The sequence below is a fragment of the Narcine bancroftii genome, chromosome 6, assembly GCF_036971445.1.
Source record: "Narcine bancroftii isolate sNarBan1 chromosome 6, sNarBan1.hap1, whole genome shotgun sequence".
Taxonomy (NCBI): Eukaryota; Metazoa; Chordata; class Chondrichthyes; order Torpediniformes; family Narcinidae; genus Narcine; species Narcine bancroftii.
In genome coordinates, this window is record NC_091474.1 from 74,493,233 (window position 1) to 74,520,542 (window position 27,310).

The window sequence follows — 27,310 nt, forward strand, 5'->3', positions numbered from 1 at the left end:
CAGAGCCGTTGTCATACCCACACTCCTGTTCGGCTCCGAATCATGGGTCCTCTACCGGCACCACCTACGGCTCCTAGAACGCTTCCACCAGCGTTGTCTCCGCTCCATCCTCAACATCCATTGGAGCGCTCACACCCCTAACGTCGAGGTACTCGAGATGGCAGAGGTCGACAGCATCGAGTCCACGCTGCTGAAGATCCAGCTGCGCTGGATGGGTCACGTCTCCAGAATGGAGGACCATCGCCTTCCCAAGATCGTATTATATGGCGAGCTCTCCACTGGCCACCGTGACAGAGGTGCACCAAAGAAAAGGTACAAGGACTGCCTAAAGAAATCTCTTGGTGCCTGCCACATTGACCACCGCCAGTGGGCTGATAACGCCTCAAACCGTGCATCTTGGCGCCTCACAGTTTGGCGGGCAGCAGCCTCCTTTGAAGAAGACCGCAGAGCCCACCTCACTGACAAAAGGCAAAGGAGGAAAAACCCAACACCCAACCCCAACCAACCAATTTTCCCTTGCAACCGCTGCAATCGTGTCTGCCTGTCCCGCATCGGACTGGTCAGCCACAAACGAGCCTGCAGCTGACGTGGACTTTTTTACCCCCTCCATAAATCTTCGTCCGCGAAGCCAAGCCAAAGAAAAAAAAAAAAAAAGTATACGATGTGACTAGGTTGAACTGTGTTGGTGATTGAGAGTACTAATGTGTGTTGTGATCCCCTTACTAAAGATCCTTCCTGTGTTCAGACTCGTTGCTCTTTGAACTCATCAAACTTTTCCCTTTCCACACAACAACCTCCTTTATGGATTTGTACCTTACCCTTGATTCCAACTTCCCTGCAGATAAACTTTTGAGTCATTCTACAATCCCAAACCAATTTCCTAAACCATTTTTATCCCTGTCCCCTGATGGCCAGGCCAGAGTCTAGGATTCATGATTACCCCAGCCACCGCACTCTGATGCCTGGCCCATGTGAGAAATGCTGATCCCTTCCATGCACCTGAGCTTCTCTTCTCAATTTGGGCACCACGGTTACCTCAACACTGTTCCAGTACCAGAGGCCGGGACTGGGGTTCAAATCCTGAGCTGTCTGTAAAAAGTTTGTCTATTCTCTCCGTGTCTGCATGAGCTACCTCTGGGAGCTCCTGTTTCCTCCCACCCTTCAAGACGAACCGGGTGTTGTAGGCCAATTGGGTGTAATGGGGTAGCACAGGCTCGTGGGCTGAAAGGGCCTGCTACCGTGCTGTATGTATGCCTAAATTTAAACTTAATGCATTGGCTCACTGCCTGGGTGATAGTCAACCTGCACATTAATGTTTTCTCCGGAGCAGAGCTCACGGACGAGTTTGTTGTGAACAATGGAATATAACTTTCAATAAAATGCAGAGATAAAATTACTTCTAGGTCAACTCTGGAGAGAACGTGATACTGTTTGGGCAATACACTCGCAAGATCAGGGACTGCAAGGATAACTCCAGCAATGATTGGTAGGTCGATTGAATGTGTCATTCAGACGCATGTTCAAATTTCCATCGGCCTTGAGGTTGTGGTACAGGTTGGAAAATTGCTCAGCTTTTTTGGCAGATGTTCTATTTTTGGGCCTGTTTTTGGAAAACAAAGTTAAAAATCAGTCATCTGATGAACAGAGGCTGCTCAGTCAGTGTGGATCGCTTACATACAGAACCCACTGCTAACAAGACATTGGAATCAGTACAGTGGCAATATTCCAGGTTACATCGAGCACTCTACATGTCAACAAAAGCAACCAGCTTGTCTATATAATCAAACACTCTGCCTGACGCAAGCACTTCTTCCTTGTGTAAAGTGCCTTTCCTGTACAGTTGCTAACATTAACGAGGCCACTCATGTTCCTGAGAATGGTGACGGCTGACATTTTAATTCCACTTTTCTGCCTGGTTTCTTAGCACTCCCACTTGTTAAAATTCTATCAGCAATAATCCATATTCAAATACTTTCCCTCAATATCTTATTGGGGGCAAACAGTCTTCAACTCCCCTCAACGTGAAGGATATTTTCCTTAGAGGTGGGACAAATACTGGCGAAATCAAGTCAATATTTTATGACTGAGTTCATCAATGTTCTCGATGGTGAGAAGAGGTTTGACTGTGATGTCCTGGGCTCTGTCCACTAGCTTTTGTAGGGCTTTTACGCACAGAGTTATTGGTGCCCCTACCAGACCACGATGCACCCGGTCAGCACATTTTCCACCACACCTCTGTAGAAATTTGACAGAGTTTCCGAGGTATTAAAGAGCATAAGCTTAAAGTGGGGGGGAGATCACTATAGGAGCAGAAGTGGCCCATTAGCCCACTGAGTCTGCCCCATCATTCTACATTCTATCACGAGCTGGTCCATCCTCCCACTCCGCCCCATAATTCTTGATGCCCTGACTAATCAACTACCTGTCAACTTCTGCCTTAAATAGACCTAACAACCTCATTTCCACAGCTTCCTGTGGCAACAAGTTCCACAGCTGCCTGTGGCAACAAGTTCCACAGACTCAAAGACCGTCAGACTAAAAATTAAAAAGAGACTTACAAATTAAGTTCTTCCTCAAAAAGTAAGTGGTGGGTGCCTGGAACGGGCTGCCAGGGGAGGTGGTGGAAGCAGAAACGACGGGAATGTTTGAGAGGCATTTAGACAGACATGTTTCAGCTGATGGAAGTTAAGTAGGCATCATGCTAGAACAGACATTGTGGGCTGAAGGGTCTTTCCTGTTCTACATTGTTGAAACTAAAGACTTGGATTTTTACAAACATTATATTTTCTGAGCATTTCAACATGCTTTACAGCAAGGAAAAATCACCAAAATAACATGCTTTAAATGGGACTTTCATTCCGTGAACACATCTATCCGTGAACACATCTATCCGTGAACACATCTATCCGTGAACACATCTATCCGTGAACACATCTATCCGTGAACACATCTATCCGTGAACACATCTATCCGTGAACACATCTATCCGTGAACACATCTATCCGTGAACACATCTATCCGTGAACACATCTATCCGTGAACACATCTATCCGTGAACACATCTATCCGTGAACACATCTATCCGTGAACACATCTATCCGTGAACACATCTATCCGTGAACACATCTATCCGTGAACACATCTATCCGTGAACACATCTATCCGTGAACACATCTATCCGTGAACACATCTATCCGTGAACACATCTATCCGTGAACACATCTATCCGTGAACACATCTAATCCTGCTGAGAGACTTGCTTCCCTTCCTAAATTCATATTTGTCTGTTCTGATTCTTAGTTAAAATCCATTCCCATTCATCTTATCAGAAGCAGAAGCTCAGATTTTATTTAATGTTTCACTTGCTGTGTCCAGTTCATCCCACGCCCTTGGAGGCTAATGTGGGAAAGACGGAGAAGTGCACAACTTTTGGAAATACAAGTCCATCTTTACCCGATAGGACACAGCCTCACTCCGATCGCAGTTATCCTTTGCTCAGTTTTCTCTCATCTTGCTCCAATTTCAGTTAATTACACTAAATCCCCTTGCATCCGGCACCCAAAGGGATTGAATTTTCCAGTTGCTTGAGATTGTATGTTGCATGTTGAACTAACAGGGAGGCACGCCAATTTTAAACTTCTGTGGCGGCTCTCCACTAAGCAGGCGAACCAGCCCCGCGGGGCAGCCGGCCAAAATGGTGCCTTCGGGGGTTTCCCCTTCCTTCCAGCACGGGGCTCAGAAGCCCATGCTAGGGGACCACATGATGCCTGGGTGATGTCAGCGCCCTCCAGCGTGGTTCTCAGCCAGGTCTGGGTTGGGAGCATAAGTGCAGCCCAGCACTCTGCAATAAAGTAGTCTGCTCACTGAGCTCAACCCGTCTGGTTGTGTGCATTCTTTCAGGAGTGGTGTTGCTGCCGCTACAATTGGTGACCCCGACTGGAGCTGATGGACGAGATGCTCACGCTCATGGGTGATCACACCAACTGCTCGCTCTTTGAGCACATTTTCCTCGACCATATGCCCAGGGACATCCAGCCGCTGCTGGTCCAGGAGAACTTCACTGACCCGAGGAAAGCCGCCCAGAAGGCCCAAGAGCTATGGCTTGCACGATTCCCAGAGGGCTCAGTGGTCCAGCAGGTCACGAGGAACGGGCATGACTATGCCAAGACCACCCCTAGCGCTGCGGTAGAGCATCTGGCCCCTGTAGGGGCCCCCAAGAGCATAACCAAGGCCACAACAACCGCAACAGGCCTCTGCTTCTACAACCAGCACTGGGGAGCCAAGGCTTGGCAGTGTCGTCAGCCCTGCTCGTTCCAGGGAAACGACAAGGCCAGCCACTGTTAATGGCTGCAGCGGCTGGCCAAGGACACAGCCTCCTCTACCTGTGGGACTCAGTCAGCGGCTGGCGGTTCCTCATTGACACTGGAGCCCAGATCAGCATCATCCCGGCCATGGCAGTCGAGTCCAGGAACCAACCTCATGGACCTCCTCTCCGTATGGCCGATGCAGCAGCTGCCTGGATCTATGGAGACAAGACAGTCCACTTCCAGATCAGCCATCGAAACTTCACGTGGAGGTTCACCATCTTGTCCCTCCCGACTGCCATCCTGGATGCAGACTTCCTCCTCGCACACGGGCTTCTGATAGACATTCGAGGTAGGCGCCTGGTCGATGCCCGTACCTTCCAGGCCGTTCGCCTTAATGCCCCCTGCTCAGAGCAACCACAGATGGCCACGATCAGCACGCCCAGAAATGAGTTCCAGCGAATCCTGGACGAGTTCCCGACACTCCTCAAGCCAGAGTTCTCCGATGCCTCGCCGCACCACGGGGTGTTCCACCACATCCCCACCCAGGGCCCACCGGTTCATGCTAAGGCACGCTGGCTCCCACCTGACAAGCTCCAGGTGGCGAAGGAAGAGTCTTGGCACCTGTTGGAGCTGGGAATCATTCAAGCAATCTGACAGCCCGTGGGCCTCGCCACTCCACCTGGTCCTGAAAGCCTCTGGCGGCTGGCATCCCTGCGGTAACCACTGACGGCTCAACGAGGCAACAGTTCCTAACCATTACCCCATCCCTCATATCTAAGACTTTACGGCCAACCTGCACAGTGCAAGGGTTTTCTCCAAGGTCGACCTGGTGCGCGGATATCACCAGATCCCGGTGCACCCTGAGGACATGCCCAATACGGCCATCATCATTTCTTTTGGCTTGTTCGAATTCCTGCGCATGCCGTTTGGACTCAAGAACGCCGCTCAGACCTTCCAGCGCCTCATGGACTCTGTGGGCAGGGACTTGGATTTCCTCTTTATTTATTTGGACAACATCCTTGTCATCAGCAAGGACCGGGTGGAACACAAGGCCCACCTATATGCCCTTTCCTCCCGGCTGGCCGACTTCGGCCTTACCATCAACCCAGCCAAGTGTTAGTCCGGGAAAGATTCCATGCAGTTCCTGGGCCATACCATCACGGCCGAAGGAGCCATGACCGCTGCTGCGAAGGTCGCTGCTATCAGGCAGTTCCCACACCCAGTCAGCCTCAAGGGGCTGCAGTTCGCGTGTACGGTCAACTTTTTCAACTGCTTAATCCTGGGAGCTGCGCGCATCATGCAGCCGCTATTCACCTTCATCGCAGCCAAGCACAAAACACTTGCTTGGAACCCAGAAGCCTGCACCACATTTGAGGCCACCAAGAATGCCCTCACAAAGGCCACCATGCTCGCCCACCTGCACATCGACCTGCATATGGCACTTTCTGTCGACGCCACTGCCACAGCCATCTGTGCCATCCTGGAGCAGCAGGTGAATGGACATTGGAATTCGCTGGCATTCTTCAGCCACCTGCTCCGCCCGCCGGAAGGCAAGTATAGTGCCTTCGACCGCAAGTTTCTGGGCATGTACCTGGTGGTGCGGCACCTCTCCCTCGTGTTGGAATTTACCACCGACATTCGGCACAAGGCGGGGAAGGACAATGTGGTTGCCGATGCACTCCCTTGACTGGCCATCTGCGCACTGACGCCCAGCCTCGACTTCGACCAGCTCGCCCAGGACCAGAAGTCTGATGAGGAGACGAGGGGCTTCAAAACTGCCAAAACGGGCCTGCTGTTCCAAGACCTCCCGACTCCGAGCAGCGAAGGCACCATCCTGTGCGATATCTCCACGGGCACCCTGCAGCCAGTGGTTCCCCAGAAGTGGTGCAGGCAGGTCTTCCGTCACATCCACGACCTTTCACATCCATCCATCAGGTCCACGGTCCAGATGGTGGCAGAGCGGAAGTAGATTGCGGGCTGGGCCAGAACATGCACCCATTGCCAGACTTCCAAGGTGCACAGGCACACCAGGGCACCTGTACAGGTATTCGAGCATATCCAGGAACGGTTCAGCACATTCACATGGACATCGTCGGGCCCTTACCCATTTACCGATGTTTACGATGGTGGACCGCACCACTCACTGGCCCGAGGCGATCCCAATGCCAGACGCCTCCACCAACTCCTGCTCCCGAGTACTGTTGCGTGGTTGGGTTGCCCAGTTCGGCGTCCCGGGTCATCTCACCAGCGATCGGGGCATCCAATTCACATCTGCGCTCTGGGTACAGCTCACCAACAGGTTAGGAATCCAGCTACACAGCACCATGGCCTACCACCCGCAGGCCAATGGACTGGTCGAACGTCTGCACCGCCACCTTAAGTCAGCACTCATGGCCTACCTCACCAGTCCCGACTGTGCGGACGAACTGCCTTGGGTGATCCTGGGCATCTGCTCCACTCCCAAGGAAGATCTGCAGGGTCATCAGCTGAGCTGGTCTATGATGCGCCACTGGCACTAACTGGTGAGTTCGTCATCACACCTCACAATCCACAGCGGTCGCCGCACAAAACTACTTCCTCTCCTCAGGGCACGCTTGGAGTCGTTCGAACCCCCACCACCACCCAGGCACGGCACCCGCCCATCTCATGTTCCCGGCAAACTGCTTTCCACGGAGTACGTTTTCGTTCTGCAGGGCCCAACCGTGGCACTTCTCCAGCGTCCGTACGAGGGGTCGTACTGGGTTGTACAGCATTCCAGCTCTACGTTCACGCTGGACATTGGCAGCAGACGGGAGCTGTTTACCGTGGACAGGCTGAAGCCAGTGCACCTCGATTCCACCAAGCCCATGGTCATAGTCCAGCCCAAGAAGCGAGGCCGACCGGCGAAAAAGGACATTGGACTGTGTGGCGGCTCACCACTAGGCAGGCGAACCAGCCCTGCTTGTAAGCCACGTAGCGGGGCAGCCGGCCAAAATGGCGCCTTCGGGGGTTTCCCCTTCCTTCCAGCACGGGGCTCAGAAGCCCCGTGCTGGGGGACCACGTGACACCTGGATGATGTCAGCACCCTCCATCGCGGTTCTCCGTCAGGTCCGGGCTGGGAGTGTAAGTGCAGCCCAGCAGCCTGCAATAAAGTTATCTGCTCACTGAGTTCAACCTGTCTGGATGTGTGTGATCTTTCATACTTTCCAGTTAGAAAATAGAATGCTACAGTACAGGCCCCTAATGTTGCAGCCTCCACCACCATTCCTGGCAAGGCATTCCAGGCACCCACAACTCTCTGTGTAAAAACACTTAACCCTGATGTCCCCCCCTAAACTTCCCTACCTTCACTTTGTACACCAGTCCTCTGGTGTTTACCATTCCTGCCCTGGGAAACCAGCACTGACTGTCTACTATATCCATGCCTCTCATAATGTTGTAAACTTCTATCAAGTCTCCTCTCATCCTTCTACACTCCAAAGTAAAAAGTCCCAGCCCTGCTAACCTTGCCTCATAAGACTTGTTTCCCAATCCAGGCCACATCCTGGTAAATCTCCTCTGCACCTTCTCCATAGCTTCCACATCCCTTCCTGAGATGTGTAGAGTTGTAACATGACCTGTCAACTCTTGAACTCAATCCCCCTATTATTGAATCCCAGCATCCCATAGGCCTTCTTAATTATCCTATCAACCTGTGCGTTGACCTTGAGGGATGCATGGATTTGAAACCCAAGGTCCCTCTGTTCATCCACACTCTTAAGTAACCAATCATTAACCGTGTAACTCAGCCTTCTGGTTCGTCCTTCCGAAATGCATCACCTCACGCTTTATCTGGATTGAACTCCATCTGCCACTTTTCTGCTCAACTCTACAACCTGTCTATATCCTCTATAACCTTCGGCAGCCTTCAGGTCCATCCATAACTTCTCCAACCTTCGTATCATCGGCAAACTTTCTGACCCATCCTTCCCCCTCTTCATCCAGGTTGTTTATATTTAAAAAAAAACCACGGAGGCCAGGATCCCAAAACAGATCCATGCAGCACTCAATTTGCTTAGCATACTGGTTGCTTTAATTCCAGATAACAGGGGTTTTACTATATAATTTCATGAAAACACATATTGTACATATGCACCAAAATTCTTACTTGCTGCAGTTGGGCAGGGACTTTGTAAAAGAAAACACTCCAAACACAACAAAAAAACTACCAAAACATACATTTGAATGAAAAAAGAGACAATAAATAGAAAAAAAAAGTAGATACAAATATTCACAATGATCCTGATGCAAAATAAATACTTTGCAATCATACAGACAGTTGTTTTGTGGTGTTGAAGCAGTCCCTGACTAGTGTAACAAAGGGATCAACAGTCTGATAGCTTTTGGACCTACAGGTGGTGGTCTTCAGGCCCGAAGGTCGCAGTGTGAAGGAAGAGGTTGTGACCAGGATGCTGGAGGTCCTTTATGAAGTTGGCTGCCTTCTTGAGGCAGCTCCTCATGTCAATGCATTTGAAGGATATTAAACCCCCTGTCAATTATTTGGAGACGGGTCACAGAGTTTAAATTTCAATAAACCACTATCTGACAATGTGGCATTGCAACAGTTCTGCCTCACTTTTAATTGCTGGGATGCCTCCAAGGAACTAGGAACCTGCTGCCCATACTCCCTTAAAACTCATTAGCTCTGTTCCCCCTGCTCCCTTTACGTCAGTTGGGCTCTTTCTGAAACCTATGGTCAACAGCTTAAAAAATATTATGTGCATTGGAGAATTAACAGGAAATAACACTAAACAGTCTAGATATTTCCTGTCTGCACAGGTTCTGCAGAGTTTTACTGTAGTGGAGAGGAATAACTTTTCTTGAGTTGTGACAAGTCAGGCTGGGAGCCAGATGGATATTGTTTTAAAAAATCTAGTGCTTTAATGCATTCCAAAGTTTAACTTTCCTTTCCAACTTAAATATATCCATGAAAATATTTAATTGACTCCCCCTCCATAAAACATCAAGAATGGTGTTTCAATTCTTCTCTCACTGACCCAGAATTCTGAACAATGAGAGTCAAAAAATGGTGAGGTTTGGCATTTAAGGTGCAGAACGTGCTTTTACGGACATGTAAATACAATTCACTCCTTACCCAGAGGCGTTTAAACAAGATGGATCCAGACGGATTTAATTTAACTACAAAATGAAAATGATCTGATGAAGTTGGCTCATTTCCAAACACAAGTGAGGAATACAGCCAATTGTGGGAGCTTGATGTGCTCAAACTGGCACCAAATTAGACACTTTGACCCCCCCCCCCCCCCCACCTAACTGAAGGAGTTACAATTTCGGCCAAATATATCCAGCAACATGCTCCAAAGGGATGGCCCTCAGTCAATAGAAGGAAAGCACCACCATCATAACCTTCCACTCAGGTCGAGAACTGAGATTGAGGAAGTGGTCAGTGAAGAGGATGCCATGGGGTAAGAAAGACAGAACATCGCAACCAGACGTGGAACCAGCAATGCAGCATAAACTGTGATACAGTGAAGCCCCTGGCATCCGGATTGATAGATGCTGGATAAGTGATTTTTCTGGTTGCTTCAGAGTGCCATGTCGTGTGATTGTCAAACTAACGGTGAGGTGTGCCAATTTTAAACAACTGTATTATTCACCTATTTATTTTCTGCAATTTATTTGCCATTTGCTTGAATTACAAATAACAAGGATATTACTGCACTTAATGCATTTTCAAACATAGACCTACAGATGGGCAGGAACGGATGGTTAGCGTAGCAGTTAGTGCAAGGCTGTTATAGTGCAGCCAGTAAGGAGTTTGTACGTTCTCTCATGTCTGCTTGAGTTTCCTCTGGGTGTTCCAGTTTCCTCCCACCGTACAAAAATGTGTGGGATGGTAGGTTAAATGGGAAGTGCAGGCTCATGGGACGAAAGGGCCTGTTACTGTGCTGTCTAAATTCAGATTTAAAATAAGCATAAAAATTACACAGAAGTAATGGCAACCATGTTGTTCAACTCGATGAAACTCATCTCAGTGACCATCACTTTTAGAAATAAAAATGTGGAATTAAGTGGTCAAGGAGGAAGCTTTGAAATTACACAACGCAGTGTGACAGACCTTCCTATAAAACTTTCAAAGAGTTCTGTTGCAACAAATTGAGTGGAAATTTGTGCACAGTAAACTCCCATATTCAGCAGAGTGACCATCAAATAATCTGCCTCAATCAGTGGTTCCCAAACTTTCTCGGGCTGCCAGGCCAAATCCCAAGCACCCTCCCCTCCATACAATGGCGCTGGGGTGGGGTGCTTGAGGAGGTGGGATGGGTTAGTGGCAGTGCTGAGCAGGGTAGGGAGGGGTTAGGTGTGGCACTGAGCAGTGTGGGGGAGGGGGTTAGTGGCGGCACTGAGCAGGGTGCAGGGGGGTTAGTGGTGGCGCTGAGCAGGGTGGTGGGGGGAGGGGTTAGTGCACTGGCTTCTTCATTAAACTTTGCTGCAGACTGAATAATTACAAGACAGAAGGTTCGGAACGCCCCCTATCCCATCACTGCCCCCTGAATGTCCCCTATCTCCTCACCATCTCCTATCTCCTCATTGCCCCCTATCCTCTCACTGCCCCCTTGGATCTTCCCATCGCCCAAAGAAACTGCTCACACTGACCATCCGAGGCTCTCACATTCATGAAACATCATTTAATTATATGGGTGAAAACCTGTCCTGTGTGTATATTGTTGGTCTGTATGTGTGTTATGTCTGGTTGTGTATCTACATGTTTTGCACTGAGGACCGGAGAAAGCTATTTTGTCAGGTTGTACTTGTGCAATCAGATGACAATAAAGTTGACTTTCTGCAAGGTGTTTAGCACTGACCTTTTTGCAAGCTCCACTGTACAGCTGGAATGTGTAAAAGATGTTGGGTAGATCATACGTGAAGTATTGTGATCACCCAGCCGTAGGAGCAAAGCCATTAAACTGGAGAGAGAGGAGGAAAGCTTCACAAGAATGTTACCAGGACAGATGGGCTCAAATTACAAGGAGAGGCTTGGACCTTTCTCTCTAGAACAGAGGAGGTTGAGGGAACATCTTGTAGAACATGGAACAGCACAGGCCCTTCAACCCACAATGTTGTGCTAAGCCATATAAATCCACACCATTCCCTCCATCACAGTCCAGAATACAGTTTATAAAATCATGAGGAACATGGTTAAAATAAACAGTTTTTTTTTCCCCACAGAGTAGGACAGCTGGAGAATCTAAACTACAGACATAGATTTGAGGCAAGAAGGGAATGATTTAAAAGAGGGGCACCTTCTTCACACAGAGGGTGGAACGAGTTGCCAGAGGAAGATAGAGACAATACAACATCAAAAAGACATTTAAAACAGATACATGGTTCTGTAAAGGCTTGGAGTGTGGCATGACTTAGATGGGCCAAAGGGCATTTTTTTTGGTGCTGGAGAATTCTATACCTTCAGTCAAGGTGCAGAAAGTGACAAGAGGGGAAACGAACCACCCCAGCTCTGACTTGCAAAGGGATTTTACAAAAGTAGGCAAGATGTGAACTGCTAGAAATGGGGCGGGACGGTTGGCGTAACAGTTAACGCAACAACTTGATACAGCGCCAGCAATCAGGAACGGACCTAGGTTTGAATCCCGCGCTGTCTATGACGAGTTTGTATGTTCTCCCCATGTCTAAGTGGGTTTTCTCTAGGGGCTCCGGTTTCCTCCAAATGCAGTGTAAATTGGGTGGCACGGACTTGAAGGGCCGAAATGGCCTGCTGCTCTGCTGCATGTCTACATTTTCTCAAAATCTCGAAGCCCATTTATTTTATTTACTTTAATCTCTTGTAAAGGTTGTAAACTCCCTGTGACATCTCTGGAATACATGATATTAAAGTTAATATTTATATTTGATTTGAACTTCCTCATGGATTTCCATAAATAAATTATCATTCTACAAAGAGATTACTATCCCATAAGTCCACAAAGGTGCAACGATAAAAGTATTTGAATAAACAGTCATGTCAACTCCACAAGTTGTCCTTGGCTTACAACCTATAGAGGATGATATAGGGTTCTATGTTTTCTCACCCCTTTCCAGTAATAGAACCAGGCTATTTAATATGTCAACATTCAGATCTTCCACAGCTAACATGCAGCACTGCACACCCCTCAGCCCACATCGCCAATAATCATGAAACTCCATGTTGATGGCTATTCAAATGGGAATATTGCCACAGGATGCACCCTCTTCCCAATATTCCAACAGGGGTATCAGACCAATCGAGCAGAAATCCCTATCTAGTTCCTCTTCCAGAGGCAAAAGTTAAAACACAATGCTGGAGAAACTCAGCAGGTCAAGCAGTGGACTTTATACAGCAAAGATAAAGATACAGAATTAACACTGATGAAGGGCTCAAGCCTGAAACGATGGTTATATATCTTTATCTTTACCATATAAAGTTACACTGTTTGACTGCAGACTTTCGTGTTTTACTTCCCCCCCCCCCCCCACCTTCCAGAGACACCAAGGCCAATGTGCATTTGTGTAGCATCTCTCACACAGCGAAATATGCTTTAGTGAACGGTCAGCAAATTAAAATGATGTCCCACCACAAACAGACCAGATGAATGAACCCCTGATCAAAAAGATTACGAGGCAGATGTTTTATGAGAAGGAAGGGTAAGTTTTGGGAAGGGTACAGAAGAGGCTTCCCAGGATACTGCCTGGATTAGAGGGCATGGGTTACGGAGAGAGGGTGGACAAACTTCAGTTGTTTCCTCTGGAGTCTCAGAGGCTCAGGGCAAACCTGATAGAAGTTTATAAAAAGAGAGGTATAGATAGGGTAAAAATGGCAAGTACTATTGGACATGCATCGAAGGTAAAGGGGAAAGAGTTTAAAGGAGATGGGTGGGCAACTGTTCGTCGAAAGGTCAAGGTTCAACCCTTCTAAAAATTCAATCCCAAAAATCCAGACCTAGGGTGTCTGGCAGGGCGCCCAGAGACAACTGACTTCACTCCCTTTCTGATGAGACATTAAACAGAGATGTGTGGGGTAGGTTTTCCCACACAACAGTTGGGACGAGCTGCTGGAGGTAGATACGCTCATTGTACTTAAAAGGCATTTAGATAGGCAAATGGACAGGAAAAAGTGAAACACGGAAGTCTGCAGGCACTGTGATTATAGTAAAAACACAGAAATTCTGGAGCAACTCGGCCGATCTCGCAGCGTCCATGGGAGGTAAAGAGATATTACCGATGTTTCGGCTCTGAGCCCTTCCTCAAGGTAGAAGCAAAAATACAGGCAGGGGTCAGAGTAAAGACTGAAGTCTGGCTAGGGGAGGAATCTAGACCATCAAAAGGTATCTGTGTAGGTTTCCTCCAACTGTTCAAAACATACCGGGGATTGTAGGTGAATTGGATTCATGGGCCGGAAGGAGCTGCTACCATGTTGTGTCTAAATTTTAAAATAATTTCTCCACACATTTTCTCTGTACTATAAGATCATCTTCCCGCCAACTCCCTCCACATGCTGTCTCAATGCCACCAAGAACAATTTAAAGAGGTCAGTTAAACTACCAGCCCTCGTCTTTGGGACGTGAAAGGTGACTGGAGTACTCAGGAGAACACTCGGTTAGTCGCAGGGAGATCACATAGACAGGGCCTGCTCTCAGGATCAAACCTGAATCATTGGATCTGAGAGGTAAAACTCCTGACCTATGACCTATCAACCCCTCCACTTCAACTCCACAAATCTGGAAAAGGCTCAGGAATTACTTTTATAGCCACAGTTCTTATCAATATTTTTTAAAGCATAATTTGGTCACATTCTTTGTGGGAATCTGCAATGTTAAACATGGCTGCTATTTTCCAACAATACAACAGTAATCTGCATTTTAAAGTGTTTCACTTATGAACATTCAGAAAAGAACTTAGCAAGAGATGCACCAACTTTAATTGGGTATTGCATTCCAGGGAACACAAAGGGCCTGTTCTACTCCATATATTTTTCTGAAACTGTTAAGCAAACAAAAATCATGGGCTTCATGGAAAATATGTTGCAGTGCAGCAGGAACACTCTCACAGTGTGCTCCGAGTTGGGCTGTGTGGGCCTACCAAGCTGAAGGGTGTTGAGCCAGACTGAACCGTACGCACAGCCTTGATGCCTTCAATTCACTGGGTCACAAAGTAAATCAACTGTACACCCATGTACTCTGACAATTATAGATCTAAGGGAAAGGCCCATGAATGGCAGAGCTTCTATTAAAGTTTAGGTGCTTGGTTTAGAAGATGTTCGAGACAATCCAAAATGTCGATTTCCATAATGTTTTTGTTTTGGAGAGCAAGAATAACTTCCTTGCCTTGTGCTCAGAGCAACAATTTATTAATTCCTGCTTGGCACTGGACTAGTTCCTCTCTGTCTTACAGAGAACTGGCAGTGATCTTGCCTTTCCCAAGAACCAATTCATTTCCTGGAATTTGCAACTACAAACCTATGCTCACAAAAAGCAGATCAAAGGCTGATAAAACTAGACTTGAAATTTCAGCCACCCCTTTTCCCACTCGCTCCCAGCTTCTCCCACTGTAATTTGCAGGGCCAAGCTTCGGCTGGGGGATGACTCACCTCAAAGACAACAGAGCTTTCTGCCCTCGACAGCGCTCGGCGGGAGTGTGATGTCATATCCTACAGATCTCAACCCATTCATCTGTCCCTCTGCTTCTGGGTCACTCAAGCTACAGCTTGGACAAAATGCGCCGACCCTCTGCGACTTGCCCCCAAACCCATGGTCTCCATCACCAAGGGCAGCAGGAGGATGGGAACACATGGTAGGTTCCCCTCAAAGTCACACACCAGTCTGCTCTCAATGAGGACAACACAGAAGCAGGGCCTTCGGCCCATGACATCTGGATGCCAAATTAAACATACCCTGTTGATTGATTGTACATCACTCAGACCCCTGCACCCCCTTTGAATTCATATGTCATCCAGAAGATTCTGAAACTGGTACTATCCTATCCACCCCTCCAAATGCCCACCACTCCTATTAAGTACTTACCCTAATATTTCCATTAAACTTTCCCATCCAACTTTAAACACGTTTAGCCTGGGGAGAAGATGCCGACCACCTATCATAATCTTACAAACAGGTCTCTGGAACACTCCAGAGAAAACAAACCCAAGTTTGCCCAACCTCCCACCCCCCAGAACCAGGCAGGTAACTATCTTCCAGGTGTGCCAAGTCCTTCCTGCAGTCGGGCCCACAGCCCTCCAAGGATGGCTCCCTTCCCTGACCATGAGAGGAGCTTCAGTGGGGGCGAGCACCGACCCCCCTCCCCTCTTCCCCCTTCCACTGATGCACCAGGTTAATTTCCACCAGCGAGAACTCGGCCCCCCACTCGAGTCCGTTCGGCCTGATCAACCGTGCAGCGAAGGCGGACTCGGCGGGGCGGAGAGCGGCCGCTCCTTCCGTGCAGGTTTCGCTCGCTCCGACCCACTGCCACCAGGCGCCCTGAAAGTGTCCTGCCCCCCCGGCACACAGCCACCTACCTGCCGCCTTGTCCCTGCGAACGGTGAGCCGTGTCCCCCCCGCCTCTGCCGAGCGAGCTCCGACGGAGATGACCTCTTGCTCAATCGCACCCTCCCTCTCTCGCAACGTCAAGACGGACGAGGAAGCGGAAAGAAGCGCAGGGAGGTGGTGGTGGGGACATGCTGACTTGGTCTGAGCCGGCCGCTGCCGGGCTGGGGGGGCGGGGCGTCTGCAGCCCGTGCCCGGGTTTGAAGGCGTCGCCACCTCCTTTCCCCGAATGCGAGGGAAACGTGTCGGCGACTCGAGGTGGGGAAGGGTGGCAGAGGAAAGCCGTTCGTCCAATTCCTTTGGGTGTGAGAGTGAAGTTGAGGGAGGGGGGGGGGGGGGGGTTAACGCACAGAGCGAGGTGCCACCTGAAGGGGTGAATGCAGGCTCAGTTCGAACACCGAAGCAAGTGCCCGTGGATGGGATGGGATGGGATGGAGGGGGGGGGGAGGACTGGGTGCAGGGGGGAGGACTGGGTGCAGGGGGGAGGACTGGGTGCAGGGGGGAGGACTGGGTGCAGGGGGGAGGACTGGGTGCAGGGGGGAGGACTGGGTGCAGGGGGGAGGACTGGGTGCAGGGGGGAGGACTGGGTGCAGGGGGGAGGACTGGGTGCAGGGGGGAGGACTGGGTGCAGGGGGGAGGACTGGGTGCAGGGGGGAGGACTGGGTGCAGGGGGGAGGACTGGGTGCAGGGGGGAGGACTGGGTGCAGGGGGGAGGACTGGGTGCAGGGGGGAGGACTGGGTGCAGGGGGGAGGACTGGGTGCAGGGGGGAGGACTGGGTGCAGGGGGGAGGACTGGGTGCAGGGGGGAGGACTGGGTGCAGGGGGGAGGACTGGGTGCAGGGGGGAGGACTGGGTGCAGGGGGGAGGACTGGGTGCAGGGGGGAGGACTGGGTGCAGGGGGGAGGACTGGGTGCAGGGGGGAGGACTGGGTGCAGGGGGGAGGACTGGGTGCAGGGGGGAGGACTGGGTGCAGCGAAACACGGAGGCTGCGGTTGTGGTTAATGCGCAGAACTCAGCAGGCCCATAGGATGTCGAGAACCCTTCTTCGAGGAATGAGCTGGTTTGGCACAGACTAGAAGGGCCGAAGGGCCCGTTTTCTGTGCTTTCGCGTTTCCGTGACCCAAAGAATTGGACAAATGTTAAGAGTAGATTCAGTCAGTTGATTAAAGGCATTAAATGATTCATGTATCACCTCATAATCATTTAATGCCTTTAATCAACTGAATGAATTCTCCATTGTAGTTTGTTTATATTCGTTTTTTGTTTATATGTGTACGTTGATTACAGTTTTTTTTGCATGACGAATAAGTGGTCATTCTGCCTCACCCACAGATAAAGAATCTCAGGGTTGTATGTGATGTCATATATGTACACTGACAAAAGGCAAAGGAGGAAAAACCCAACACCCAACCCCAACCAACCAATTTTCCCCTGCAACCGTGTCTGCCTGTCCCGCATCGGACTTGTCAGCCACAAACGAGCCTGCAGCTGACGTGGACATTTACCCCCTCCATAAATCTTCGTCCGCGAAGCCAAGCCAAAGACTCTGCAGACACGGTGATTGTAGCAAGAACACACTGAAATGCTGGAGAAACTCAGCCAGTGTCCAGAGGAGGTAAAGATACGTTACTGACATTCAGACCTGTGCTGAGGACGCTGCAAGACCGACTGAGTTTCTCCAGCATTTCTGATTGAGGTTGGTTGACAATGAATCCCTGGCCTTGTTCAAGTTGTTTATTTTGACGCAGAATAAACAAATTCTGGCCATCAGGGACCTTGCTGACTGCCTGCCTGAAGTGCTATCTCATCAGTCCCTCTGCTCCCCTCCCTGTTTCTCTGCATCTGTACAAACTATTCACTGGCACGTCTATGGTGTTCAATCACAGCTACATTAAGGGGTGGGGAAATGCCACCAGAGAGTGTGGTTGAATCTGGTCCACTGACAGTGCTTCGGAAGTGTCTCGTTGACCATCTGAATTGTTTAGGAATGGAGTCAGTGTAGAAGGGTCATAATAATGTAGACTTGTGTTGTCTTATGCTGTTTCTGTGTAGTCTCATGTCGTTTCATGTGGCACCACGGTTTAGAGGAAAATTGTCTCAGTTTTTAACATGATAAATAAAGGCTACTTTGACTAGATAGCGTGGATAAGACAAGGCGATTGGCTTGTTCCCGTGATGTACAATTCTGTAATTCATAATCTATCTTTAGGATGTGAGAGGCAGTCACAGGGAGAATGTGCAAACTCCACACAGACAGAAGCAGAGATCAGGATCGAACAAGGGTCACTGGAGCTGTGAACCTGCCCCACTAATTGCCATCCCTCAATGAAGCAATAGAAATGGAAAATGCTGGCATCATCTCAGCAGATTGAACAGGATCAGCAATGATAAGTTTTTAAAGTCTGAGCTGCATTCACCTCCTTCTACAGCTTCTTCCGGTTTTGAGCGGAGCAGTTCCTGCCCCCACACTGTGAGACGACCATCAGCAGTTTTTTCACGGGGCACCTGGGGTGGGGCACATGCTGAACTTGCTTTGTCTTCTGATAAAGTTGAGGCATTGGTGCACCTTTACATTTCTTCAAGAAGGTTTTGAGCACATCCTTGAATCCTTATCTCGGTCCTCGGTTCTCAAAACCTGCATTTGGGAGTCCCTATTTCAGAGGATCTTTCCTGGATCAGACACACTAAAGGCATCGTGAAGAAAGCACATAAGCTCCTCTACTTCCTCAGGAGTTTGCAGAGATTTGGTATGACATCAGAAACCCTGGCAAATGATGCTGACCTGCTGTATCATGGTCTGATATGGGGACACCCATACTCCTGAGAGAAAAGCCCTACAAAAGGTAGTGGACACAGCCTGGGACTTCACAGGCAAAACCCTCCCCATAATCGAGAACGCCACCATCGGAGATTAGAAACAATCATCAAGGGTCCATATCACCCAACACACGCTCTGTTCTCGCTGCTGCCATCAGGAAAGAGGTCTAGGTGCCACAAGACTCGCATGACCAGGTTCAGAAACAGCTGCTCCCCCTCCACCATCAGACTCCTCAACAAAAAACTCAATCAGGGACTCATTTCAAGACACATACTTGTGCATTTCATTGATTTTTTTTTTAATTCTGTATTGTAGTTTGTTTATATTCGTTTTTTGTTTACATGTATATGTTGATTACAGTTTTTTTGCATGACTAATAAGTGGTAATTCTGCCTCACCCACAGATAAAGAATCTCAGGGTTGTATGTGATGTCATATATATACTCTGACAATAAAGCTGAAATTTGAGGGAAAAATAAATCTAAATCTGCGTGGGAGGCTGTTGTGAAAATAGGGGCAATGTGGCCTACATCATGTAGGCAAGTGAATGTAACATGGGCTTGGGAGAGGACACTGACTGAGCAGAGATGTGATGTTGAGACTTTACAAGCACTGGTAAGACCTCGCTTGGCGTATTGGAGCAGTTTTGGGCTCCTCATTTAAGAAAGGATGTGCTGATGTTGGAGAAGGTTCAAAGGTGGCTTACAAGGATAATTCTGGGAATAAAAGGGTTATCACGACGAAATTTGACAGCTCTTGGCCTATATTCATTGGAATTTAGGAGAATGAGGGGGATATCATTCCAGAAATATTTCGAATGTTGAAAGGCGTGAACAGAGTAGATGTAGAAAGGTGGTTTCCCATGGTGGGAGAGTCTTGGACAAGAGGGCATCTGCTTAGAACAGAGATGTAGGAATCCCTTCAGCTGGAGGGTGGTAAATATGTGGAATTTGTTGCCACAGGAGGTTGTGGAGGCCAGGTCATTGGGTGTATTTAAGACAGAAATCGATAGGTTCTTGATTAACCAGGGTGGCAAAGGTTATGGAAAGAAGTCCAGATGAGGTGGAGTGGGAAAATGGATCACCTCATGATTAAATCAGGACAGACTCAATGGGCTGAATATTCTATTTCTGTTCCTGTGTTTTATGTTGCAGAGACCATACTTTTCCTGCAACTTAAGACACGTACTGTCGACAGCTCAGGTCTCAAGCACATAGGACAAGTATTGCACAATAGACCACGATTTTGTACCAATACAAAATTACTGATTTGATCACAGAATTAAGTTCAATCTCACTGTGAAAGTAAATCGTACATTTTGTTAAACAATTGCATGAAAGGACCAGAAGTTTAAAATCCGAAGAGTTTTTAGCCATTTTCTGAGGATGTGAATTTCACTCAAACTGCCTGAATATATAAAACACGCTCTGTATTGGTTGGAAAATGGGGTTTGGAGCCCCACACTATGTGAGGCAATCTGAAAGTATAAATGCAACAGTGGAAAGATATTTCCAAGGGTTTTGTGAATGAAAAGCTTTGTGGGGACAGACATGTCTTATGACTGAAGGGCACATAAATGCTAAACAGTTTCCAACATCCATTCCCAAAATATCTCCTTATAAATACCACCAAGGTTCAATATATTCAGCTCAGGATGAAAAAAAAGCTAACCAATTTAAGAACTAACAAACACAACTAAAAATAAACTTATACTGTGCTTCGGAGAAAACTCTCCTTTCTAGTCTCATGTGCTTTCTCTCTCTCTCTCACACACACAGACATTTTTGCCACTGCTACAGAGAAGGAACAAATTAAAATGTTTGGCTTCTTAAAGAATAAAGGAAAGACATGCTTTCTGAAGCATGATTCACAATCTCAGGACATCCTGAGGTGCCTTACAATCAGTGAAGGATTTTTAATTTAAAGGCACCGTTGTAATGAATGAATTTCTGAATATTCAGCTCCCACAATCAGTAAGGGAAAAATGATTAGGTCAATCTGTCTGGTGAGGTGGAATGAGGGACAAATATTGACAGAAACACTCGAGTTAACTTATTCCTCTCTGAACATGCTGTGAAATCTTCGGATGTCGTCCCAAGACAAGAGAATGAGCTGGTGTTGGTCTCGTTCCAAAGACCATATGTAATAAAGTGGCATTCACTGAGTACTGAGCTGGTAGTGTTGGTATTTTCACATCCACTCGTCTGGAGTGACACCAGTCTCAGAGGTGAGCATTTCCTCTCTCACAACTGCTCCACTGAAGCAAATGAGGAGCTATCAGCAATAAATTATTTACAAAAAACAATTCAAAGTCTTTTCACACCCAGAATGTCAGTCATATCTAAAATGGTTAATTTTAAAAAGGTTAATTTCTCGTCATGCGACTTTTTCTCCCAATTGTGAACATCTATCTAAAGCATGCTTATCTTTGCTATACAAACAGCTTTCCTGAACAGTCTGATCTTTTTCCTGTGTTTCCTTGTTCTTTCCTGTGCTTGGATCTGACACAGCAGTAACAAAGGTATTTCTGTTGAGAAATGTACATTCCCATCAACGTACATTGTTAGGTACTCTAAATACCCCATTACCACCACTGTGGCATCTTATCGTTTCTCCCTCCTCTGTTAGTCGAGGGGCTTTTCCCTCAGTGCCCAGTAATGGGATGACTCTAGGCTGTCGTCCCATCCTTCCCACAGCACCCTTGCGCTGACTGTACCAAGCCTCAGCTTGTCCCTCCCACGTACTCCTGCAGCCTGGAAAGAGCCAATCGGCAGCCTTTCCTCACCGACCTCTCCATGGGTTGAAAGACCAACAAGGTTTTGGTCGACCAAAGGGCGTCTTTCATCGGGTTGATGGCCTTCCAGCAGTTCTGGATGCTCAGTCTGTGTCCCCGAGAACTGCCGTGGTTCAATGTCCTCTGTCACGGTGCCACTGGGGATGAACTGTGACAAGGACCTTTGCTTTGTTCTCCACATACTCTTTGCGAAAAGCCAGATCAGCCATGGTCTTATTGTATGGCAGGCCAACTGGTCGACTCTTGTCCTTATTTCTTTTGACTGCATTAATCTTGCAGCTATACAGAAAATACATAAAAACTGAATTTCCCTTCCCTTCCCTCTGGTGCTACTGCACCCCAGTCATGCAGTTTGTGGGAGATGGCGGTGCACAATTTACTGCTGTCTCCTCTGTCACAATAGGATCTACATTTCATTGGCCGCAAAGGACTGTTGGTGGAGGTGAAAAGGATGTGGATGGCGCTAAGCAGAGCAAGATTAAATCTGTTCAAGGTAGCTCAGCCAACTAATCTTGCTGTTTTGAAGGAAAAAATGTTTCCTTTGGAAACCACTGAGACAGATTAGCCGTCATTTCCACCAAGTTTTGCGAGATAATTCTGTGCGTAAATAATCAGTCATGTTTCTTTTATTGTGAGAACTACTCGACATCCAAATATCTATGAATTTCAAAACCCTATGATCGGGGTGGCCAAAAGCCACAAACGATAAACTGTATATGTTTGACAGTGACAAGACATGAAAAAAATATTACATTGTCGCAGCGCACATCTCTTGTGGCGAACTGGCCCTGCTTGTATTGCCTATCAGTGGGGCAGCTGCAGGGAGATGGCGCTGTCAGGGGACCTCAGTGCCTCGTGGCTTAGGCCAAAGAGCGCACGGAGCTCACACCAGCCTTAAAGGGCGTGCATTCTCGGATCGAGAGGAAGCAAGGAAATTTGCAGAACAACTACAAAACAAGCAGAGAGATGAAGACATGTAATAAGAGTAAAAATGACCACGATCTATATGTATGTGGGTAAAGAGGTATATGTGTGTATATATATAGTGTGCATACATGAATGTATCCGTATTTAGAGGAAAATATATAGAGTATAGACAAGAATTAATAAGGGAAGGAAATGGAATAGAGGGAATAAGGAGGGAATTAAAAGAGTGACCTTTGTTACATATGAAAATTGAAATCTTTTCGGGGGGGCTGGGTGGGGAGGAGTTACGGTCACTGCAAAATCAGCTGACGTTTGCGAGTGAATTCGCAAATCCAAATGGAGAGTGGAGATGTGGTTGTCCGACAAGGGGTAAAGGACAACTCAGGAGGGGAAGGGGAGATTGGGGCTAAAGAAGTTTTAAATAGGAGAATAAGGAAAATGTTTGATGTTTTAGAAATGTTGTCTTATAAAGTGTTCAAAACAAGAAAGCAGAAATGGATAAGAAGGAAAGGTAATGATGGAGAAACGGAAAGGGAAGATAAACAAAGTATAAAATGGCTACGCTGAACTATATGACTTTAAATATTAACGGAATACATAACCAAATTAAAAGGAAGAAACTGCTAAATTTACTGAAAAAAGAAAAAATTGATATAGCATTTGTGCAAGAAACACATTTAACTGAATTGGAGCACAAGAAATTAAAGAGAGATTGGGTAGGACATGTAACAGCAGCATCGTATAATTCAAAAGCAAGAGGAGTAGCTGATAACGCCTCAAACCATGCATCTTGGCGCCTCACAGTTTGGCGGGCAGCAACCTCCTTAGAAGAAGACCGCAGAGCCCACCTCACTGACAAAAGGCAAAGGAGGAAAAACCCAACACCCAACCCCAACCAACCAATTTTCCCTTGCAACCGCTGCAATCGTGTCTGCCTGTCCCGCATCGGACTTGTCAGCCACAAACGAGCCTGCAGCTGACGTGGACTTTTTACCCCCTCCATAAATCTTCGTCCGCGAAGCCAAGCCAAAGAAAGAAAGATAATTCAAAAGCAAGAGGAGTAGCTATATTAATTAGTAAAAATGTGCCATTTAAAATAGAAGAGGAAATAATAGATCCAGCAGGGAGATATGTAATGATAAATTGTCAGATATATTCGGAGTTTTGGAATCTACTCAATGTATATTCACCTAATGAAGAAGATCAAAAGTTTATGCAAGATATTTTTTTGAAGATAGCAGATACGCAAGGGAACATATTAATAGGAGGGGATTTCAACCTGAATTTGGATTGAAATATGGACAAAACTGGGATAAAAATTAACAGAAAGAACAAAGTAACCAAATTTATAATTAAATCGATGGAAGAAATGCAACTTTTGGATATATGGAGGAAACAACACCCAAAGGAAAAGGAATATTCATATTACTTGGCTAGACATAAAACATACTCAAGAATAGACCTATTTTTGTTATCACCTCGTATGCAAGATAGAGTAAGAAAAACAGAATATAAAGCTAGAATACTATCGGACCATTCACCCTTAATATTGACAATAAAGTTAGAGGACATCCCTCCAATAATGTATAGATGGAGATTAAACCCCATGTTACTTAAAAGGCAGGATTTTAGAGAATTTATTGAAAGACAAATTAAAATGTATTTTGAAATAAATACGAAATCAGTGAAAGATAAGTTTATACTATGGGATGCAATGAAAGCATTCAATAGAGGGCAAATAATAAGTTATGTAACCAAGATGAAAAAGGACTATAATCAGGAAACAGAGCAGTTGGAAAGGGAAATACTAAATATAGAAAAAGAATTAGCAATGAAGGAAGATACAACTAAAAGAAGAGAATTGGCAGATAAAAAAATAAAATATGAAACACTACAAAGATATAAGGTGGAGAAGAATATAATAAAGACAAAACAGAAATATTATGAACTAGGTGAAAAAACGCACAAAATTCTAGCATGGCAGCTTAAGACAGAACAAGCTAAGAAAATGGTATTGGCATCAAGGAAAAAAGACAAACAAATTACATATAATCCAAAAGAGATCAAGGAAAACTTTAGAGAATTCTATGAACAATTATACCGAACTGAAAACGAAGGGAAAGAAGGGAAAATAGATGAATTTCTAACTAAAATTGAACTACCAAAACTACAAATAGAGGAACAAAATAAATTAACAGAGCCATTTGGAATAGTAGAAATACAAGAGATAATAAAAAAAACCAAATAATAAGACACCAGGAGAGGATGGATTCCCAATAGAATTCTATAAAACATTTAAAGATTTATTAATTTCCCCCCCCCCCCTCCTGGAAGTAATCAACCAGATTGATAAAACACAAAGCTTACCAGATTCATGTAAAACAGAAATAATTACAGTAATACTAAAGCAAGGGAAAGATCCACTCACACCAGCGTCATATAGACCAATATCTTTACTTAACACAGATTATAAGATAATAGCTAAACTATTAGCAAACAGATTAGCAGAGTATGTACCGAAAATGGTAACTCTAGACCAAACTGGATTTATCAAAAAAAGAAGCACAACAGACAATATTTGTAAATTTATTAACTTAATTCATGCAGTAGAAGGGAATAAAGTGCCAACAGTAGCAGTTGCTCTAGATGCAGAGAAGGCCTTTGACAGAGTAGAATGGAATTATTTGTTCAAAGTATTGCAAAAATTCAGTTTACCGGAGAAGTATATTAATTGGATTAAAGCATTATATAAGGGACCATTGGCGAAAGTGACAGTAGATGGATATGTATCAAAGCAATTTAACTTAAGCAGGTCAACACAGCAGGGATGCCCACTATCACCTTTATTGTTCGCGTTAGCTATAGAACCACTAGCAGAATTGATAAGAACAGAAAATAATATAAAAGGGATAAAAATAAAAGACAAAGAATATAAAATCAGTTTATTTGCGGATGATGTTATAGTATACTTAACAGAACCAGAACTATCAATAAAAGAATTATATAAGAAATTGAAGGAATATGGAGAAGTGTCGGGTTACAAGATCAACGTAAATAAAAGTGAAGCAATGCCTATGAATAATGCGGATTTCTCAAAATTTAAGAAGGAATCACCATTTAGATGGCAAATGCAAGCAATAAGATACCTAGGTGTACAAATAAATAAAAATCTCGGCCAACTATATAAACTCAATTATTATCCACTAATGAAAAAATTACAGGACGATTTAGAGCATTGGAAAGATCTACCACTAACACTAATAGGAAGGATAAACTGTATTAAAATGAACATTTTTCCAATACAACTGACAGAGAAATTCTTCAAGGAGTTAAAAAAAATAATAAGGAAATTTTTATGGAAAGGGGGGAAACCGAGGATAGCACTAGATAAATTAACAGAATGGTATAAACAAGGAGGCTTACAACTGCCAAACTTTAAAAATTATTATAGAGCCGCACAATTAAGATACCTATCAGATTTTTATCAAACAAGGGAAAAGCTAGATTGGACCAGATTAGAATTAGATAAAATAGGGGAAAAGATACCTGAACACATATTATATAAATGGGATGAAAAATTGGTACAACATAGAAGTTCTCCAGTATTACATCATCTACTCAATATTTGGAAGAAGATTCATGTAAAAAGAAATAAAACAAATTATCAATTACCAAAACTAATATTGACGCAAAACAAGTTACTCCCTTTTACAATAGATAACCTTTCCTTTAGAGAATGGGAGAAAAAAGGGATTAAAAGAATAGAAAATTGTTTTTCAGGAAATAGATTATTATCCTTTGAACAAATGAAAGATAAATACAATATAACTCAAGATACAGCGCTGGCATATTACCAATTGAGATCCTACTTGAAGGACAAATTAGGAAGCAGTCTGAGTTTACCAGAGGGAAGTAACTTTGAGTATGTGATTACAGATACAATGATAATCAAAAGATTTATAACAAATATGTATATTAAACTGCAAGAAAAGGAGAATGAGGAAACAAATGGTAAAACTAAACAAAAATGGGAACAAGATTTAAATATAAAGATAAAAAAGGAAATATGGGAGAAGTTATGTTCTGGAACGATGAGAAATACAATAAATACGAGGTTACGTATGATACAATATAACTGGATACACAGGCTATACATTACACCTCAAAAGTTAAATAAATGGGACCCAACAGTATCTGATAGATGTTTTCGATGTAAAAAAGAAATGGGAACAACAATTCATGCAATCTGGACATGTGAGAAAGTAGAAAAATTTTGGGAAGATCTAAATCAGATATTAAATAAAATTACAGAAAACAATATACCAAAGAATCCAGAGATCTTCCTCCTAAGTAACATAAAAAACAAAGAATTTGGAATTGATTTGGAGGATGCACAAAAAAGATTTGTTAAGATAGCTCTAGCCGTAGCAAAAAAATGTATTATGTCAACCTGGAAATTGGAAGATAATTTGAAAATACAACAATGGTATATAGAAATGAATAAATGTATTCCATTAGAAAAAATAACATATAGTTTAAGAAATAATATTGAAATATTTGAACAAATATGGGAGCCTTACATGCAACACAATAGCAAACCTACCGGGGACATTCACTACCTAAATTAACGAAAGGAGAAGGAAATGAAAAGAATTGACTCAGTGGAATTTCTTGTGTATTTTTATTGAATGACAACATTGTTTGACTGGTTTAATGTATCCTAGATTTTGTACTTTAAATGGACGGGAGGGGGGAGGTAGGGAGGGTGGGATGGGAGGAGGGAGGGGGGGGGAGAAAATGGTACTGTAAATGTTTGAAAAGGAAAAAGTGTGTATCATGGTTAATGTGGTTTATGGTGTGAAAAAAATAAAAATTTTAAAAAAAGGGCGTGCATGAAGTTTGAATAAATCAG

General features: G+C 45.5%; 1 protein-coding gene across 9 annotated transcripts in view; it reads right to left on the reverse strand.

Annotated features, from left to right (window-relative positions):
• LOC138736234 (annexin A11-like) overlaps positions 1 to 16,041 on the reverse strand; it is a 109,679-nt gene extending 93,638 nt beyond the window's left edge. For 4 of the 9 annotated variants that reach the window (XM_069885395.1, XM_069885393.1, XM_069885394.1 and 1 more), the window contains exon 1: positions 15,828 to 16,040. The gene's annotated coding sequence lies outside the window, so the exon portion shown is untranslated. Of the gene's footprint in view, positions 1 to 11,152; positions 11,255 to 15,827 lie in introns of all 9 variants that reach the window. The other 5 variants (XM_069885392.1, XM_069885391.1, XM_069885390.1 and 2 more) reach the window with 5 other exon arrangements.
• Positions 16,042 to 27,310: the final 11,269 nt, after the last annotated feature.